Source organism: Oncorhynchus masou, chromosome 23 (genome assembly GCF_036934945.1).
Source record: "Oncorhynchus masou masou isolate Uvic2021 chromosome 23, UVic_Omas_1.1, whole genome shotgun sequence".
In the NCBI taxonomy this organism is placed as follows: Eukaryota; Metazoa; Chordata; class Actinopteri; order Salmoniformes; family Salmonidae; genus Oncorhynchus; species Oncorhynchus masou.
Window position 1 is genome coordinate 56,027,469 of NC_088234.1, and position 14,361 is coordinate 56,041,829.

General features: G+C 44.5%; 1 pseudogene; it reads left to right on the forward strand.

The window, feature by feature from the left end:
- The window catches only part of LOC135511080 (ryanodine receptor 2-like), a 93,351-nt pseudogene that overhangs the window by 66,156 nt on the left and 12,834 nt on the right, over window positions 1–14,361 (forward strand).

Here is a 14,361-nt window from a genome sequence, read left to right on the forward strand (position 1 = left end):
GGCTCCCGTGTTGAGGATCAGCGTGGAGGATGTGTTGTCACCTACCCTTACCACCTGGGGGTGGCCCGTCAAGAAGTCCAGGATCCGGTGGAAATGTGTCCTTTGGTCTGTCGTCCAAATTGGAGATTTTTGGTTCCATCCGCCGTGTCTTTGTGAGACGCGGTGTGGGTGAATGGATGTAAAAAATAAAATTAAAATCCCTTAAATGTTCTAAAATGTTTAACCGGTATATATACTATATATATATACTACCAGTCAAAGGTTTTAGAACATTCAAAGTTGTTTCTTTATTTTGTTGAAAGGCCCCAGAGTCTGCAACACCACCAAGCAAGGGGCAACACCAAGCAAGCGGTACTATGAAGACCAAGGAGCTCTTCAAACAGTTCAGGGACAGGAGAAGTACAGATCATGGTTGGGTTATAAAAAATATCTGAAACTTTGAACATCCCACAGGCACCATTAAATCCATTATTAAAACATGGAAAGAATATGGCACCACAACAAACCTGCCAAGAGAGGGCCGCCCACCAAAACTCACAGACTAGGAAAGGAGGGCATTAATCAGAGGGGCAACAAAAAGACCAAAGATAACCCTGAAGGAGTTGCAATGCTCCACAGCGGAGATTGGAGTGTCTGCCCATAGGACCACTTTTAGCCATATACTCCACAGAGCTGGGCTTTACAGAAGAGTGGCCAGAAAAAAGCCATTGCTTAAAGAAAAAAATAAGCAAGCACGTTTGGTGTTCACCAAAAGGCATATGGGAGACTCCCCAAACATATAGAAGAAGGTACTCTGGTCAGATGAGACTAAAATTTAGCTTTTTGGCCATCAAGGAAAGCGCTGTCTGGTTCAAACCCAACACCTCTCATCACACCGAGAATACCATCCCCACAGTGAAGCAGGGTGGTGGCAGCATCTTGCTGCGGGGATGTTTTTCATCGGCAGGGACTGGGAAACTGGTCAGAATTGAAGGAATGATGTCGTTAAATACAGGGAAAATCTTGAGGGACACCTGTTTGTCTTCCAGAGATTTGAGACTGGGACGTATATTCACCTTCCAGCAGGACAATGGCCCTAAGCATACTGCTAATGCAACACTCAAGTGGTTTAAGGGGAAACATTTAAATGTCTTGGAATGGCCTAGTCAATGCCCAGACCTCAATCCAATTGAGAATCTGTGGTATGACTTTTAGATTGCTGTACACCAGCAGAACCCATCCATCTTGAAGGAGCTGGAGCAGTTTTGCCATGAGGAATGGGCAAACGTCCCAGTGGCTAGATGTGCCAAGTTTATAGAGACATACCCCAAGAGACTTGCAGCCGTAATTGCTGCAAAAGGTGACTCTACAAAGTATCTGACTTTGGGGGGTGAATAGTTATGCAGGCTCAAGTCTTCTGTTTTTTTGTCTTATTTCTTGTTTGTTTCACAATAAAAAATATTTTGCATCTTCAAAGTGGTAGGCATGTTGTGTAAATCAAATGATACAAAAATCCATTTTAATTCCAGGTTGTAAGGCAACAAAATAGGAAGTATGCCAAGGTGGGTGAATACTTTCGCAAGCCACTGGAAATATACAGTACCAGTCAAGTGTTCTACATTGTAGAATAATAGTGAAGATATCAAAACTATGAAATAATACATATGGAATCATGTAGTAAACATAAAATGTGTTAAACACATCAACATATATTTTATAATTGAGTCTTCAAATAGCCACCATCTGCCTTGATGACAGCTTTGCACACTCTTGGTATTCTCTCATCCAGCTTTACCTGGAATGCATTTCCAACAGTCTTGAAGGAGTTCCCACATATGCTGAGCATTTGTTGGATGCTTTTCCTTCACTCTGCTGTCCAACTTATCCCAAACCATCTCAATTGGATTGAGGTTGGGTGATTATGGAGGCCAGGTCATCTTATGCAGCTCTCCATCACTCTCCTTCTTGGTCAAATAGCCCTTACACAGCCTGGAGGTGAGTTGGGTCATTGTCCTGTTGAAAGACAAATGATAGTCCCACTAAGCGCAAACCAGATGGGATGGTGTATCGCTGCAGAATGCTGTGGTTGCCATGATTGTTGAGTATTCCTTGAATTCTAAATAAATCGCTGACAATGTCACCAGCAAAGCATCCTCATCGCCATCACATCTCCTACACCATGCTTCACGGTGGGAACCACACATGCAGAAATCATCCATTCACGTACTCTGCATCTCACAATGACACAGAGGTTGAAACCAAAAATCAAACATTTGGACTCCAGACCAAATGAAAGATTTCCACTGGTCCAATGTCCATTGCTCGTGTTTCTTGGATCAACCAAGTCTCTTCTTATTATTGGTGTCCTTTAGTAGTAGTTTCTTTGCAGCTATTCGACCATGAAGTTCTGATTTCACGCAGTCTCCTCTGAACAGTTAATGTTGAGATGGATCTGTTACTTGAACTCTGAAGCATTTATTTGGGCTGAAATTTCCGAGGCTGGTAACTCTAATGAACTTATCCTCTGCTGATTGGCTCAAACAACTGATTTGCTCAAACGCATTAAGGAAAGAATTTCCACAAATTAGCTTTTAAGAAGCCACACCTGTTACTTGAAATGCATTCCAGGTGACTACCTCATGAAGCTGGTTGAGAGAATGCCAAGAGTGTGCAAAGCTGTCATCAAGGCAAAGGGTGGCTACTTTGAAGAACCTCAAACATAAAACATATTTAGATTCGTTTAACACTTTTTGTTGGTTACTACATTATTCCATGTGTTATTTCATAGTTTTGATGTCTTCACTATTGTTCTACAATATAGAAAATAGTAAAAATAAAGATTAACCCTTGAATGAGTAGGTGTGTCCAAACATTTGACTGATACTGTATAAATATCAAAAGTTTTTCTCTTATGTCAGCCAATGACAGTCACTCAATTAGCCATGTCAGCTAACAATTTTTTTATTTGATTGGTTGTTAGTCTTGCCAGCTATCTAAATTTGTAGTAATCAAGGCCGAAATCTGACCGGGCACACAGTGCACATGCCCAGGGGCCCTGACCTCCAGGTGGCCCCCATTTGATTTGGTTAGTCATTCTCATTGAGATATCATATTAACATGGCATAAGTCATAGCGAAATGTGTAGAATTGCAAAAAAAAATGTGAATTGTTTTTAAAAAATTGCATGAAATGTGTTGTAAAATTGCAAAATGTTCTCTCCGCCCCATGGCAAAATGTGTAGAACTGAAGAAAATTAGCATAAAATGTTGGGTGGCCACTGAAATGTTTTGCCGCAAAGTGTGGGACCCACAAAAGGCTATGGCTGGCCCTGTGTACATGGTAACATAATCCTCAATATCATCTGTCACAGAGGCTATACTTGGTGAACATGACAGGACTCACATGCAGGGACTGCTCTCATCCTCTTTACATCTTTTGTTGTCTTTTCTGACTCAGTGTGCTGGATTTGAATGCGTTTGAGAGGCAGAACAAAGCCGAAGGATTAGGGATGGTCATCGAGGAGAGCTCAGGTACATTATGGAAATGAAAAATCCACTGACCGCTAAGATCTGACAGCTGAAGTGAGTTAAGATTGAATGTAAAGGACCTTGGCTCTGATGCGTACTCATGACCTGTCATTCTGTACATATCTATTTTCTTTCTCTCTCGCTCTCTCTCTCTCAGGGGAGAAGGTTATGCCTGACGAGAAGTTGACCTGTGATCTTTTTCGCTTCCTACAGCTCCTCTGTGAAGGACACAACTCAGGTGCTCACCCTTAACCGTTTCAACCACAGTGCACTTCTCTCTGTGTGTTATGGCAGAGGTGTGTTATTGGGCTGTTTACTGATTACGATTGCAAATTGTCCCATAGATTTTCAGAATTATTTGAGAACACAAACAGGAAACAACACGACTGTGAACATCATTATATCCACTGTGGACTACCTTCTCAGAGTGCAGGTTAACAATTTGATCTACGAGACATTATCTGTATGATACATTTTGATTGATTTGGCCTGTAACCTGATTCAATATAATTTACAAGCCTTTTAAATATGTTGGTACTATCATGATTTGAATCTCCTTCCTACTAATATGTCTCCAGGAGTCGATAAGTGATTTCTACTGGTATTACTCTGGGAAGGATGTGATTGACGAACATGGCCAACGTAACTTCTCCAAGGCCATCAATGTGGCCAAACAGGTCTTCAACTCTCTCACAGAGTACATCCAGGTTGGTTGAGCCCTAGGTGCTGATTCATCCCACTGGGCGAACACTGTTGAATCAACATTGTTTTCGACGTCATTTCAAGGAAATTACGTTGAACCAATGTGGAATAGACGTTGAATTGACATCTCTGCCCAGTGGGATGGGTGTCATTTTCTCCACTGAGAGGATGACCCATTTCAAATGGTATTTCATGTATTTAAAGGTTGTGAATGTTGTTATTTGTGTTCTTACAGTATGTGTGTTTGTCTCAGTTCTGGCTATTGACAGTTTACCCAGCTGGGAAGCTAACTGGCTCATTGTATTACTATCTTCTCCAGGGGCCGTGTACTGGTAACCAGCAGAGTCTGGCCCACAGTCGCCTATGGGATGCAGTGGTGGGCTTTCTCCATGTCTTTGCTCACATGCAGATGAAGCTGTCTCAGGTCAGTGTAGTGTAGAACTCAAGAGGTGGAGGACCAGGGTCAGGTAAAGAATGCGTGTAGAGCTTAACAAGCTTTCCCTTTTTCTCAATGGGCCGTTTCTTTGTTTAGGTTTTACACTTAATCAAACTAGTTGTTACATGGTTTGTTTTGGTGTTTTGTCATTTATAGGATTCTAGCCAAATTGAACTTCTGAAAGAATTGATGGATTTGCAAAAGGACATGGTTGTTATGTTGTTGTCCATGTTAGAAGGTAAGATTCAAACTAGTTGAGTTGTTTACATGGTGAATATATTTGTGAATTGCAATAGACAAAGCTAAACTTGTGAACTCATCTCACTTTCTTCTCTAGGTAATGTGATAAATGGAACAATTGGCAAGCAGATGGTGGACATGTTGGTGGAATCATCTAGCAATGTTGAGATGATCCTAAAGTTCTTCGACATGTTCCTCAAACTCAAAGACCTGACATCCTCTGACGCATTCAAAGAGTATGATCACGACGGCGAAGGTCGCATCTCCAAAAAGGACTTCCAGAAGGCCATGGAGGCCTACAAGCGATACTCTCAATCCGAGACCCAGTTCCTCCTCTCCTGCACGGAGACGGATGAAAGTGAGCTCCTGGATTATGAGGCCTTCGTGGATCGCTTCCACGAGCCAGCCAAAGACATTGGCTTCAACATTGCTGTTCTCCTAACCAACCTGTCTGAGCACATGCCTCACGATTCACGTCTTGGTACCTTTCTGCAGCTTGCAGAGTGTGTTTTGAGCTACTTCCAGCCCTACCTGGGCCGTATTGAGATCCTTGGCAGTGGCAAGCGCATCGAGAGGGTCTACTTTGAGATCAGCGAGTCCAGCCGCACGCAGTGGGAGAAGCCTCAGGTCAAAGAGTCCAAGAGACAGTTCATATTTGACGTGGTCAATGAGGGCGACGGGAAAGAGAAGATGGAGATGTTTGTCAACTTCTGCGAAGACACCATCTTTGAGATGCAGCTGGCTGCCCAGATATCAGGGACAGACACTGTGGAGAGGACCGCAGGCAAAGAGGCTGAAGAAGAGGAAGTAAAAGACAGGGGGAAGAATGACGAGGAGGAGTTGGAAAGATCAAAAATGGGATTTTTCTCCATGTCTACAATTTGGCTCATCGTCTTCGCTCTACCCTATGGCTTGATGATGCTGATGTCTATGCTCTCTGTGAAAGACCTGAAGAAGCATATTAAGAAGACAACTCTGAGAGATTTAGTCATGGTATTTGCTTCCTTCTTCCAGGCCATGATCATGGGTCTGGTCCACTTTGTCTGTTCTGTAGTTCGCTTCTTCTTATATGTACTGTATATTGTTTTTGTAAGTGGAGGACTCATAGAGGGGGCCAAGAAGATAAGGGTGTTCGACCTTTTTGGAGGCATCCTTGACCCCACACTCGATGAGGTTACAGGGGGGTCAGGGGGTTACAGGGAGAGGAGATACAGCACAAGGTCCTCCCGGGAGGAGCTGAGGGAGCTAGGCCAGTCAACAGTTTCCTCCAGTGACACCAATGTCCTGTCAGACATTTTCGGTCTGCGAGTGAGGAGAGAAGGAGGTCAATACAGACTAATGACTCATGACTTAACAGCCAGTCTGACTGACCTGTTCAACACAGCCACTGGCCAACAATCCCCTGCTGAGCCCAATGGGAAACAACAGGTATTATTGCAGATTTTTGTGACTTGTCCTTCATGAGCTGGATATGGCATGCTTGGTTTGTTGGTGCCAGAGAACCATGCTGTATTTATTCCATAAAATCTTTCCCTTCAACATTTTGCTCAGTTTAGGTCGAAACCTGTTGACAGTTTGTCCAAACACTATTGTGTGAAAGAGGTTAGTAATGTACTCTTGGGTCATGTTTAATGCATATCCTATTAATGGCTTCAGGTTGAAGGTGCCAGAGAAGGAGATAGTAAGGAAGGAGAAGACAAAGAGTCTGAGTTGGAGAAAGCAGAGTGAGTATTTTTCAAATTCACATTTAAAGACCTGATTACATGCTGACTGTAATCCAGCATCAGAATAACTTCAGGCAAATTGAAACTAAGAAAATGACTGAATATTTTGTTGTGTTAGCATAATTTATATATAAATATAAAACTGTTTAGGTTGACTTTGAGCTGAAGTTTAAAACTGACTTTGCAGAAGGGAAGATTCTGAGAAGAAGGAGGCAAAGGCTAAACGGAGAGTTAGGATATGCTCCAGCAAACCTGAGGAGACAGAGCCTAAGGAATCAGCCTTCTGGGAAATGATAACCACTCACCAGAAGAGACTTTTGGTTAGAAACTCTCTATCACACAGATATATACACACACACACAGACACACACAAGTATTTTCTCTCTCCTCTGAATTTGACCATAATCTCATTTCTCAGAATTACTTTGCGAGGAATTTCTACAACATGCGGATGCTGGCTTTGTTTGTTGCTTTCTCTATCAACTTCATTCTCCTTTTCTACAAGGTGAGTTATTGTGTGACTGCCAGTGCAAATATTTAAATTGACATTTTTGGCTGGTCTGTGAAATTGAATGACTGTCTCACTGTCCTTAACTGTCTCATTGTTACTGTGTCCCAGGTGTCATCATCTTCTGTAAGTGAGGAAGAGGAGAAGCTGGCAGTGCTATATGACAGCTCAGGGGACCTGGATGAAGAAGGCCCCTTGATCAATGACAACACCTCAGGCAGTATGCAGTTTGTCCTGGAGGAGAGCACTGGTTACATGGAGCCCTCTCTCCGCTTCCTGTCCATCGCTCACACCCTCATCTCTTTCTGCTGTATCATTGGCTACTACTGCTTGAAGGTACAACAGCTCACAGGGAACAGACAGCCAATCAGTCCTCTGTGACAGTGCATACCAATGAGTGTTGCGTCATTCTACATTACATCATATTCTGTCTTTAGTTTGTAGTAGCTAGTAATTAAATGAGGGCTACACATCTTTGGTTGGCTGTCCCCATGAGAGAACACTTTTTGGTTGCAGGTAGACCCCTTTTGGGTTCCGTGTAGAACCTTTTATACAGAGGTTTCGACCTGGAATCCAAAAGGGTTTTCCTGTGGGGTCAGCCGAGGTACTCTTTAAGGTTCTAGATAGCATATCTTTTATAAGAGTGTAAGGATAAAATGTAGTGCATTTTAAATGTGAGCTTTAAAGTAATAGTGTTTTTTCTACTTACTGTATCACTTTGTTGTTTGTGATTGGCTGCTACTGTAGGTCCCGCTGGTTATTTTTAAGCGGGAGAAAGACGTGTCGAGGAAGATGGAGTTTGACGGCCTCTATGTCACTGAGCAGCCACCTGATGAGGACATCAAAGGCCAATGGGACAGGCTTGTCATCACCACACAGTCAGTCCTCTCATAGGGCCTTTATAGCTGCTTAATAAACCCTGTCTATTGGCTAACAAGACATGGTTTAACTACAACACTCTAAAGTCCTACATTCATCTGATCTACAGTTCCGTGTAGTTCAGTGAGGAGCAGGCTGAATTCTGGAATGACATACAGAACCAGTTTGTCAGTGCATCACTGTGCATGCGCAGATCTCTCTCATAGACTCTCATAGACCATTACAACTTTTACTGTAGAACTCTTTGATTTATTCTACAAAACAATAAGTTGTGTTTTATGATGCTCGATTATGTTTTTTGTTTCAGATCATTTCCCAGTAACTACTGGGATAAATTTGTGAAAAGGAAGGTAGGTACAGTAGCCCTATTCAGCTCACATGATTCTCTGTGTATAGTTGCGTCAGCGTCTACACATATATCACAGCACAGACTAGTGTAATAAAAAGAGACTGGAGATCTATGAACCATGTAATGGCTTAAGCAATTATACTCTCTCCATAGCATTGCCGTTAAAGTCAATCACCCTCAACCTTTCTCTTCAGGTGATGGACAAGTATGGGAAGTTTTATGGTTGTGACCGCATCAGTGAGCTGCTGGGGCTGGATAAGGCTGCTCTCGACTTCAGCTCCGAGGGACAAGAGAGGAGAAGGCCCAGGAGAGAGGGAGCCTGGACTGCTCTGTGAGTGGATATGTGTGATCCCTTAAATCCATGTACTGTTTACTGTACTATACTGTTCTGTACTGTACATACCTTCTGTGTGAGGCTAGAGTCTAGGTCTATCAGTCACAAACTTACATCGCTGAACTAAGTCGGCTGTAGCCACACCCTTCACTAGCCAGGAATAGATAGACGTGTTGGTTGTTTAGCATCAAAACCGACGTGTGCATAATTGTGTGGCAAAACAGACCGGATTGGCTTAGATAGTTGACAACATGTAAACTATATTTCGTCTCCAATGTTTATTGAAAACATACATTTGCACAATGAGCACTTGTCTCTCAGGTACATTGTTTCAGTTGTTGGTTAGCTATATGAGTCAAAATGTCTCCAAACAAGACATGGTATCAATAAGAACATAAAACTATCTGAAACGAGCCACCTACGATTCCCCACATGGCAGCTTCTTGTTGTTGCTAGCTATCTGACCGTTCAGAATCATAACACCACACGGACTTCTGCCTCAACGATGCGCACCCATCATTTTCTTGACATTGCCAGCCAACCCATCTATAGAATCCCCACAAATGTTTGTCTCTAAACTAAATAGAATATGTAATTGTAATTCTAGATACGCTTTAAGGATGTTTGGCTATTGTTATCCACCTCATGACTTCAACAACAGACACTTTACAAAGAAAACATGACCTTGTATTCAGCAGCACTTTGAGCATTATCGGCTAAAGTGACAGCACTGATGTCAGGCATGGGTGTGTCTGTGTGTATCACTTACTTGAAGAAATGAGAATAAAACAGAATATGTTGTACTTTACATTCTGAAGTGTCTTGACAGAAGGTGGCGGAAATGTGCAGTTTGAATCAGGTTGTATTGCAATAATCCAATGTGTTTTGTAAATGGTAATGACAAATTATAAAACAGGACGTGTGAGTCCTTTTGGTTACATATCTGAGTAATATGTGGTTATTCAAACTCAAGGAGTTCTATGTTAAGTACAATATACTGCCTAACTGCCTAAATAAAAGAAACACCAACATAAACGAGCTGCCAGAACAGCTTCAATGCACCTTGGTATAGATTCTACAAGTGTCCGGAACTCTATTGGAGGCATGCGACACCATTATTTCACGGGAAATTCCATAATTTGGTGTTTTGTTGATGGTGATGAAGAACACCGTCTCAGGCGCCACTCCAGAATCTCCCAAAAGTATTAAATTGGGTTGCGATCTGGTGACTGAGACATACACACATCCTTTAAACCCCCTATTCTCCTTTGAGACCCCTCAGATCTCTTCTAGCCATGGTAGCCAAAATAATGGGCAACTGGGTATTTTTATACATGACCCTAAGCATGATGGGATGTTAATTGCTTCCTAGGTTCTGGCCTTTCTAGGGAGTTTTTCCTAGCCACTGTGCTTCTACACCTGCATTGCTTGCTGTTTGGGGTTTTAGGCTGGGTTTCTGTACAGCACTTTGATATATCAGCTGATGTAAGGGCTATATAAATATTTGAATTGCTTAATTAACTCAGGAACAGCACGTGTGGAAGCACCTGCTTTCAATATACTTTGTATCCCTCATTTACTCAAGTGTTCCTTTTATTATGGCAGTTACCCGCATGAAGAAAGCTAGTATGAGGGTTTGTGCTCAGGCTGGAATGAAAGGCGGCCGGTGCGTGGGAGAGAAAATATGTGTAGATATAATAAAGTACTCACTCTCAAAACCATGAAAAGGAATTACCCAAGGAGGCCGACATGCTCCGTTCCTTTTGAATTTTTATATAGCACCTTGCACTCTCACTTTTTGTATTCTTTTGAGCATGAATTAAATCAGTGATAATATTTTTGCATTTCGGTCTCCTTGGGTTATTCCTTTTCATGGTTTTGAGAGTAAGTACTTTTTGAACTCTACAGTTACCTGTTAGACTCTCTTATTTGTATTGAGGGTGTCCCCTTAAATGAAGAGACCAGACAGGGATGTATCCATGCCTAAAAAGACTGACTAGATATGTCTGTTTCAGATTAAACTCCATTGATGTCAAGTATCAGGTGTGGAAACTAGGAGTAGTGTTCACTGACAATGTAAGTAAAGCAGACGTTTACTTTATCATCCTACTGTGTTGTATATATGATGATGGCTCAGTCGGTAGAGCATGGCGCTTGCAACGCCAAGCGTCGTGGGTTCGATTCCCGCTGGGGCCACCCATATGTAAAAGTAGTGGCCCCAGCCGACTTGTAAGTCGCTTTGGACAAAAGCGTCTGCTAAATGGGATATATATATCATTACATACAGTGGGGCAAAAATGTATTTTGTCAGCCACCAATTGTGCAAGTTCTCCCACTTAAAAAGATGAGAGAGGCCTGTAATATTCATCATAGGTACACTTCAACTATGACAGACAAAATTAAAAAATAAATCCAAAAAATCACAATGTAGGATTTTTAATGAATTTATTTGCAAATTATGGTGGAAAATAAGTATTTGGTCAATACCATTTTTTCTCAATACTTTGTTATATACCCTTTGTTGGCAATTACAGAGGTCAAACGTTTTCTGTAAGTCTTCACAAGGTTTTCACACACTGTTGCTGGTATTTTGGCCCATTCCTCCATGCAGATCTCCTCTAGAGCAGTTATGTTTTGGGGCTGTTGCTGGGCAACATGGACTTTCAACTCCCTCCAAAGATTTTCTAAGGGGTTGAGATCTGGAGACTGGCTAGGCCACTCCAGGACCTTGAAATGCTTCTTACGAAGCCACTCCTTCGTTGCCCGGACGGTGTGTTTGGGATCATTGTCATGCTGAAAGACCCAGCCACGTTTCATCTTCAATGCCCTTGCTGATGGAAGGAGGTTTTCACTCAAAATCCCATGATACATGGCCCCATTCATTCTTTCCTTTACATGGATCAGTCGTCCTGGTCCCTTTGCAGAAAAACAGCCCCAAAAGCAGGATGTTTCCACCCCCATGCTTCACAGTAGGTATGGTGTTCTTTGGATGCAACTCAGCATTCTTTGTCCTCCAAACACGACGAGTTGAGTTTTTACCAAAACGTTATATTTTGGTTTCATCTGACCATATGACATTCTCCCAATCTTCTTTTGGATCATCCAAATGCTCTCTAGCAAACTTCAGACGGGCTTGGACATGTACTGGCTTAAGCAGGGGGACACGTCTAGCACTGCAGGATTTGAGTCCCTGGCGGCATAGTGTGTTACTGATGGTAGGCTTTGTTACTTTGGTCCCAACTCTCTGAAGGTCATTCACTAGGTCCCCCCGTGTGGTTCTGGGATTTTTGCTCACCATTCTTGTGATCATTTTGACCCCATGGGGTGAGATCTTGAGTGGAGCCCCAGATCAGGGGAGATTATCAGTGGTCTTGTATGTCTTCCATTTCCTAATAATTGCTCCCACAGTTGATTTCTTCAAACCAAGCTGCTTACCTATTGCAGATTCAGTCTTCCCAGCCTGTTGCAGGTCTACAATTTTGTTTCTGGTGTCCTTTAACAGCTCTTTGGTCTTGGCCATAGTGGAGTTTGGAGTGTGACTGTTTGAGGTTGTGGACAGGTGTCTTTTTGTCACACCTTGGTCTTAGTATTTTGTGTTTTAGTTAATTAGTTGGTCAGGCCAGGGTGTGACATGGGTTTATGTTATTGTGTTGTCGTATTGGGTTTTTTGTAGGCATTGGGATTGTGGTTGATTAGGGGTGTGTTTAGTTTAGGTTTGGCTGCCTGAGGCGGTTCTCAATCAGAGTCAGGTGATTCTTGTTGTTTCTGATAGGGAACCGTATTTAGGTAGCCTGGGTTTCACTGTGTATTTCGTGGGTGATTGTTCCTGTCTCTGTGTAGTTTCACCAGATAGGCTGTAATTAGGTTTCACGTTCCGTTTTTGTTGTTATTGATTTATATCAGTTATTTCATGTACCGCGATTCATTCATTAAAAACATGAGTAACCAACACGCTGCATTACGGTCCGACTCTCTTTCAACAAACGAAGAACGCCGTTACAGAATCACCCACCACACACGGACCGAGCAGCGTGTTAACAGGCAGGAGCCACAGAAGAGGCAACAGAAGCAGCTTCAGTGGGAGAGGCTGCACCACTTGGAGAATTGGACATGGGAGGAAGAACTGGACGGAAAAGGACCCTGGGCTCAGCCTGGTGAATATCGCCGCCCCAAGTAGGAACTAGAGGCGGCTAAAGCGGAGAGGCGCTGGTATGAGCAGGCAGCAAGGCGACGTGGATGGAAGCCCGGGAATCAGCCCCAAAAATTTATTGGGGGGGCTTACAGGGAGTATGGCTACGCCAGGTAGGAGACCTGCGCAAACTCCCTGTGCTTACCGGGGGGCTAGAGAGACCGGGCAGGCACCGTGTTATGCAGCGGTGCGCACGGTGTCCCCAGTGCGGGTGCATAGCCCGGTGCGGTATATTTCAGCTCCGCGTATCAGCCGGGCAAGATTGAGCATCGAGCCAAATGCCATGAAGCCGGCTCTACGCATCTGGTCCCCAGTGCGTCTCCTTGGGCCGACTTACATGGCACCAGCCTTGCGCTCGGTGTCTCCGGTTCGCCTACATAGCCCAGTGCGGGCTATTCCACCTCACCGCACTGGCAGGGCGACCGAGAGTATTCAACCGGGTAAGGTTGGGAAAGCTCGGTGCTCAAGAGCTCCAGTGCGCCTGCACGGTCCGGTCTATCCAGGACCACCTCCACACCCCAGCCCTCCGGTAGCAGCTCCCCGCACCAGGCTTCCTGTGCGTGTCCTCGGCCCAATACCACCAGTGCCAGCACCACGCATCAGGCCTACAGTGCGCCTCGCCTCTCCTGCGCTGTCGGAGCTTTTCTCCTCTCCTGCGCTGTCGGAGTCTCCCGCCTGTTCAGTGCTCCTAGAGCCTTCCTCCTCTACAGCGCTGCCGGAGCCTCCTGCCTGTTCGGAGCAGCCTGAGCTGCCAGTCTGCATGGAGCAGCCAACGCTGCCAGTCTGCATGGAGCAGCCAGAGCTGTCAGTCTGCTTGGAGCAGCCAGAGCTGCCAGTCTGCATGGAGCTGCCAGTCTGCAAGGAGCTGCCAGTGCTGTTAGTCTGCATGGAGCAGCCAGAGCTGTCAGTCTGCAAGGAGCTGCCAGTCTGCATGGAGCTGCCAGTCTGCAAGGAGCTGCCAGTCTGCAAGGAGCTGCCAGTCTGCAAGGAGCTGTTAGTCTGCATGGAGCAGCCAGAGCTGTCAGTCTGTAAAAAGCCGCCAGAGCTGTCAATCTGCATGGAGCAGCCAGAGCCACCAGTCAGCATGGAGCAGCCAGAGCCGTCAGTCAGCATGAAGCAGCCAGAGCCGTCAGTCTGCCAGGATCCGCCAGTCGGCCAGACTCTTCCAGATCTGCCAGTCGGCCAGACTCTTCCAGATCTGCCAGTCGGCCAGACTCTTCCAGATCTGCCAGTCGGCCAGACTCTTCCAGATCTGCCAGTCGGCCAGACTCTTCCAGATCTGCCAATCGGCCAGACTCTTCCAGATCTGCCAGTCGGCCAGACTCTTCCAGATCTGCCAGGATCTTCCAGATCTGTCATTCGGCCAGACTCTTCCAGATCTGCCAGACGACCAGACTCTTCCAGATCTGCCAGTCGACCAGACTCTTCCAGATCTGCCAGTCAGCCAGGATCTGCCAGAACCGCCAGCCAGCCAGGATCTGCCGGATTCAACTG